General features: G+C 39.8%; 1 pseudogene; it reads right to left on the bottom strand.

Annotated features, from left to right (window-relative positions):
- Positions 1-515: 515 nt before the first annotated feature.
- Positions 516-1426, bottom strand: LOC102867841 (annotated as a pseudogene).
- Positions 1427-5554: the final 4128 nt, after the last annotated feature.

The raw sequence follows: 5554 nt of genomic DNA, 5'->3' as shown, positions 1-5554 counted from the left end.
GTGAATGTTTGTGTTCCAGGAACTAGCTGACCACAAACTGAAGAAACAATTACTGGCAAAAACCATATTTTAACTAACGTCAGCAGCAGGCACCTGACCTAAAATTGAACTTCTCCTCTTCCAAAGAGCCAATGAGCTATCTCTATGCCAAAGAACCCCTAGACTTAGTATAAATTCCCTTGCGTTTCGAGGCTCGGGGTCTACTTCTCTATCTTACTTCTGAGATAAAAGTCATCCCGAAGCTTCGTCAATAAAAGCCTCTTGTGCTTACATCAAGTGGACCTGGTGTGAGTTGCTCGGGGTCGCGGCCGGTCTGGGAAAAGCCCTAGTTTGGGGTCTTTCAGAACATTTGGAAAATTTAAGGACATAGCAGTGTACTTCTAAAGGCAATGGGAAAGCAAGGAAAAGTATGAAACAAAAACATATCATAATATCTCAATTGTAAATTTTCCAAATGGCTTCTCTTTATGGGAAACTCATATTCTCATCATGATGTGGTACTTGGTAACTGAAGTCTATCTTTTTAGCCAAAGTTTCTTCATGGCATTTTTAACCTCTGTATTCCTTAGAGAGTAGATTAAAGGATTTAACATGGGTGTGATAATAGAATCTGAAACAGCTATTGCCTTGTCTGTGGGGTAAATGGCCACAGGTCTTACATATAAGAAAATGCATGGCACAAAGAATAAAATGACCACTGTGAGGTGAGAGCCACAGGTAGAGATGGCCTTCCGATGTCCTTCAGAGCTGCAAGTCTTCAGGGAACAGAGAATCACCACGTAGGACGCAATGAGGATAACAAAGATAGCAACACACATCACCCCACTGTTGAGAATGACCAAGAGGTCCAGGATGAAAGGGTCCATGCAGGCCAAGGTCAGCAATTGAAATAAGTCACATATAAAGTGATCAATGACATTGGAACCACAGAAAGGTATTTGGTACATGAAGAGGAGCTGAATCATCACATGTAGAAATCCTCCTGCACAAGCACCTTCAATCAGCAGGCAGCACACACGTGGACTCATGATGGTCATGTAGTGGAGGGGCTTACAGATGGCCATATAGCGGTCATAGGCCATCACAATGAGAAGAATGATTGACACTCCACCAAAGAAATGTTCTGCAAAGAGTTGGGTCATACAACCTTCAAAGGAGATAGTAGTACTTTCAGAAAGGGAGTCCACAATCATCTTAGGAGAGATAACAGAAGAATATGTGGTATCAGTAAGGGGTAAGGAAGTAATGAAGAAATACATAGCTGACTCAGACTCTGACTTACACTCAGGGTTATCACAATAAGTACGTTTTCCAACACAATGGCCACAAACATGATAAGAAACACAGCAGGAAACACTTTCTGTAGCTCTGGATTCTTTGTAAGACTCAGAAGAATGGATTCAGTCACATTATCTTTCATTTCCATTTACCAAGCACCGCTCTTACTGAGAGGTGGAAACTCTGGGAGGGGAAAAAAACCAATATTTTATTTATAATTAGTGATTTTTAAAGCTTCATTTATTTACTTGAAGATCTATTTGAAAAAGTAGCTGTAGTAGCCATGATAGGGTTGTTGTTGTGTTATGTGCCGTAGAGTTGCCTGAGACTCACAGCGACCCTATGGACAACAGCCCTAAACCGTGATCTATCCTGCACCAATCTTTTATTTCTGATACACCTGCCCTCATTACTCCAGTCACTGAATCAATCCATCTCATCAAGTGTCTTTCTCTCCTGCATTGCCCGTCCACCCTACCAAGCATGATGTCCCTTTCCAAGGACTGGTCCTGCCTTGCAACATGTTCAATGTATGTCAGGGGAAGCTTCAAAATCCTTGCCTCCAAGGAGCAACCTGGTTTCACCCTTTCCAGGAGGAACTTGTTTGTTCTCCTAGCAGTCCATAGAATATTCAATACTCTTCTCCAGCACCACAGCTCAAAGAAATCAACTCTCTCTATCACCACTAATTATTGTTCAGCTATTTGGTGCATATCAAGTTATTGCAAAGACCATGACCTGTATCAGGCACACCTTAGTCTCCAGGCTGGAATTGTTGCTCTTCAGTTCTGACAGCAGACTTTCCCAATGCAATTAGTCTTTTAATTTCTTGGCTGTTGATACTAAGAGTGTTGATTTCAGAGCCAAGCAAAATGAAGCTGTTAACAATCTCAATCTCTTCACCATCCATCATGATGCTGCCAATTGGCCCAGTGGCAGAATCTTTGTTGTCTTGATATTGAACTTCAATCCATACTGAAGACTATAGTCCTTGACCCTCTGCAGTAAGTGCTTCTGGTCCTCCTCAGTTTCAGCAAGTTGGGTTGTGTAACCTGCGTTTTGCAGATAGGTGATGAATCTATCTCCAATTCTGATGCCACATGCCTCCTCATAGAGCCCTGCCTCCCAGATAATCTGATCAGCACATACATTGAAAAGATATAGAGATAAGGCCATCCTTGACACATACACTTTCCAATTTTTCAGTGTTCCTTGCTCTGTTCTGTTGACTGCCTCTTGGACCAAGTACAGGTTTTGCCTAAGAAAAATCAAGTATTCTGGGATTGCCATTATTTTCAGAGTTAGCTAAAGTTTACTGCGATCCACACAGTCAAATGCCTTTAAATAGTCAATGAAGCACAGATAGACATTCCTCTGGTACTCTCTGCTTTCCACCAAGATCCATCTGATATTAGGTATAATACTACTAGTACCTCAACCTCTTCTAAATCCAGCCTGCACTTTTAGCTTTTCTCTGTTGTTATTCTGTTCCCTTCATTTTTGGATAATCTTTTGCAGAATCTAGCTCACACATGATATCAATGATAATGTTTGATAATTTCCACACTCTGTCAGATCACCTTTCTTTTGAATGGGGACAAATACAGACCTCTTCCAGTCAGTTGGCCAGATGGTTGTCCTCTAGATTTCCTGGCACTGCTTGGTGAGCACATCCAGGGCAGCTTCTGTTTGTTGAAATATGTCAATTGATATGCCATCAATTCCTGGGGCCTTGTTTTTTTGCCAAGTCTTTCAAAGCAGCTTAAACTTCTTCCTTCATCACCATAGTCTTTTGCTCATATGTTTCTTCGTGAAATTCTTCTGTGTCCACCAATTGCTTTTGGCACAATGCCTCTGTACACTTGTTCTGTCTTCTTTTAACGTTTCCTGGATCATTTCATATTCTGCCCCAGATAATGTAATGGCATCTATTTGGTATATTTGCTTGCCATTTAAAAGGATTTTACTGTAAAGGATAAAACTTTGTTTGTGCTAGTGGTCTGTATCTCAATGTGAGTGTGAAAATGTGCTTTCCCCTTAGGTCATTAAATGTGGATACATGGTGCCTGAACTTAAAGGTGTCTCTTAATAGGCATGAACGAGGGTCTCTGAGGACACAAACCGGGATGTTGACTACGTGTTTGGAATTAATTGGCCCCTTGATTTGATATATTTACTGAGAAGATCTTTAAGGGTTGGTTGGTAAAGAATGTAGTCCTTGTCTCTGGAGGATGGAATGCCATCCTGGGCATTTGGGAACATTTATAAAATTTCTATAATTATCTGATGTTAGAACACATAATAAATTTGTGTTTTCTGGCAGTGTGTATTTGGAGGTTGGTAGAATTTACAAAGATCTCTATGTAGTTTGTCTTCCTTTCAAATTTTAGGACCACAAATTTGAAACTTTGATTTCATTTTCTCACACTAATATTACAGACCCTTTTGTATGGTCTAATCTAGACCTTAAAGGAAGGTTTGCTATCTCTGAAGTTTATTCTCTCCCTACGGCTCTTGCAACAGAAAGTGGATGAAGACTGTGGACATGGCACTGCACATGATTAATCTTCAAAGTAAACCAGAATTCGATAAGAGAGGATTATGAGCTCTTTATTGAAAAAATCTCCTTGTTTACAAGTAAAAATAAAGGTAAGTGTTGACGCTTGATGGAAGTATTTCCTTCCTTTGGTTTCCATTTCAGGGCTGTTTCTATGTCAGTTTTCAGCACTGTCATTTTTTTTTAACTTTTTTTTTTTTTTTTAGGGTAAGGAGTCACCATTATTTAGTTTTGTTTCTCATGAAACTTTAAGTATCAGGAATACATTTTCCTCTGTCATGAAAAGAGTCTGATATTTCAGGGTCCTTTAGTTTCCTCTGGATTTTACTTTTTGCAACCTTTCCTCTGAAGGCAATTCTGGTAAAAGAAAAGAAGAAAGGGGAACAGTGAAGTAAGCTGCTTTGGCACCAAAACCAACTTGACAAAGTATTCGACTTTCAGACTCCTTATATGCAAGATTTAAAGTAAGAAAAAAATATGAGGATGGAGAAGTCAACACAAATGTCCAGTGTGCAGGCCCTGCTCTCACTTCTACGCATGGCTAATAATCACATTCTCCTTATGAAGTAGGCCTAAAGAAGGATAATACGGACCACTGAGGAGGAAGAAGAAAACTCCTTAGATGAACTATGTAATCTCTGTGCGGAGAGTCTGATTCACCCTTGCTTGGTCTTTGAGTTTTTCGGTCTCATCTGCTTTTGAGCTGTCTGCTGCCATGCTCACTGAAAGCCAGCTGTGAGTTTGTTCTGAGTTGATGGCTCCCAACAATAGCAACGTGTATAAAATGAGATGTCACTAAAATGACTTTATTTTTCCCCAGATTTTCCCCCATTACCTCTAATCCTTTAAGTCTCTTCTCAATACTATTTTTTTAAATGTTCATGCAAAATTTTGTTCTCATTTTTTATCTTTTTGAGTTTTCATCGGTAAGGAAGCATGGTGCTTGCTTTCTTTGTTCATCGTCCCTGCGTTTTGCCTGAGCTCCACTTGACTAGCTGAGGTCTGATGTTTTACCTGGCAATGTGGAGTGAAGCCTTAGTGAGAGCTTACCCACAGAGTAGGAGGACTTGGATTTAGTTCCTTTATCCTTTCTGCTTTATGTTAAACTCTGCCTTTGAACTTAAAGTGCATAAAACAGAGCAAGACCATCTTTTATTGACTACCTCATAAGATATTATATAATATATGAGCAATATCCATTACAGAAAAAATACATTAGATTATTATCAGGGATTACATGATTCAATAAACCAAACACTCCTTTTAGGAAAATTCATAAAAGGTCTGAGGAGATGGCGTTTTACCTGGACAGTTTAACTTCTCCACAGGCATAAATGCAAAGTACACGTTGTAGCAAAGATAAAACTATTCAGCTGCTATTAGATGTGGAAAGAACCAGAAAAGGAAATGATCTGAGAGTGTTAATGAGGACCAGCAAGTGTCAGGCTTGGTTAGAGCACAAAGTGGAAACCAGAATTCTGCATTATCGCACAGAATTACAAGCTTAAACTCATGGAGCTCAAGCAGTCTTTAGAGTTTAATAATTGTAGCTCTGAATGCTAAGTGGCACGGAACTCTGCTGTCTTTCCAAAGGCACACAGTTCGAAAGCATTCATTGCTCCATGAGAGAAGAGTTGAACAATCTTCTGCTGTGTCATTTACAGCCTCTGAAAATGCACTGGAAGGTCAGCTATAGACTGGTTCTGACTCTATAGTTGT

This window comes from Elephantulus edwardii, unplaced genomic scaffold (genome assembly GCF_000299155.1).
Source record: "Elephantulus edwardii isolate Elephantulus edwardi_28Jun2011 unplaced genomic scaffold, EleEdw1.0 scaffold00431, whole genome shotgun sequence".
NCBI lineage: Eukaryota > Metazoa > Chordata > Mammalia > Macroscelidea > Macroscelididae > Elephantulus > Elephantulus edwardii.
Note: the sequence above shows the minus strand (reverse complement) of the source record. Positions and strands in the feature narration are given on the sequence as shown.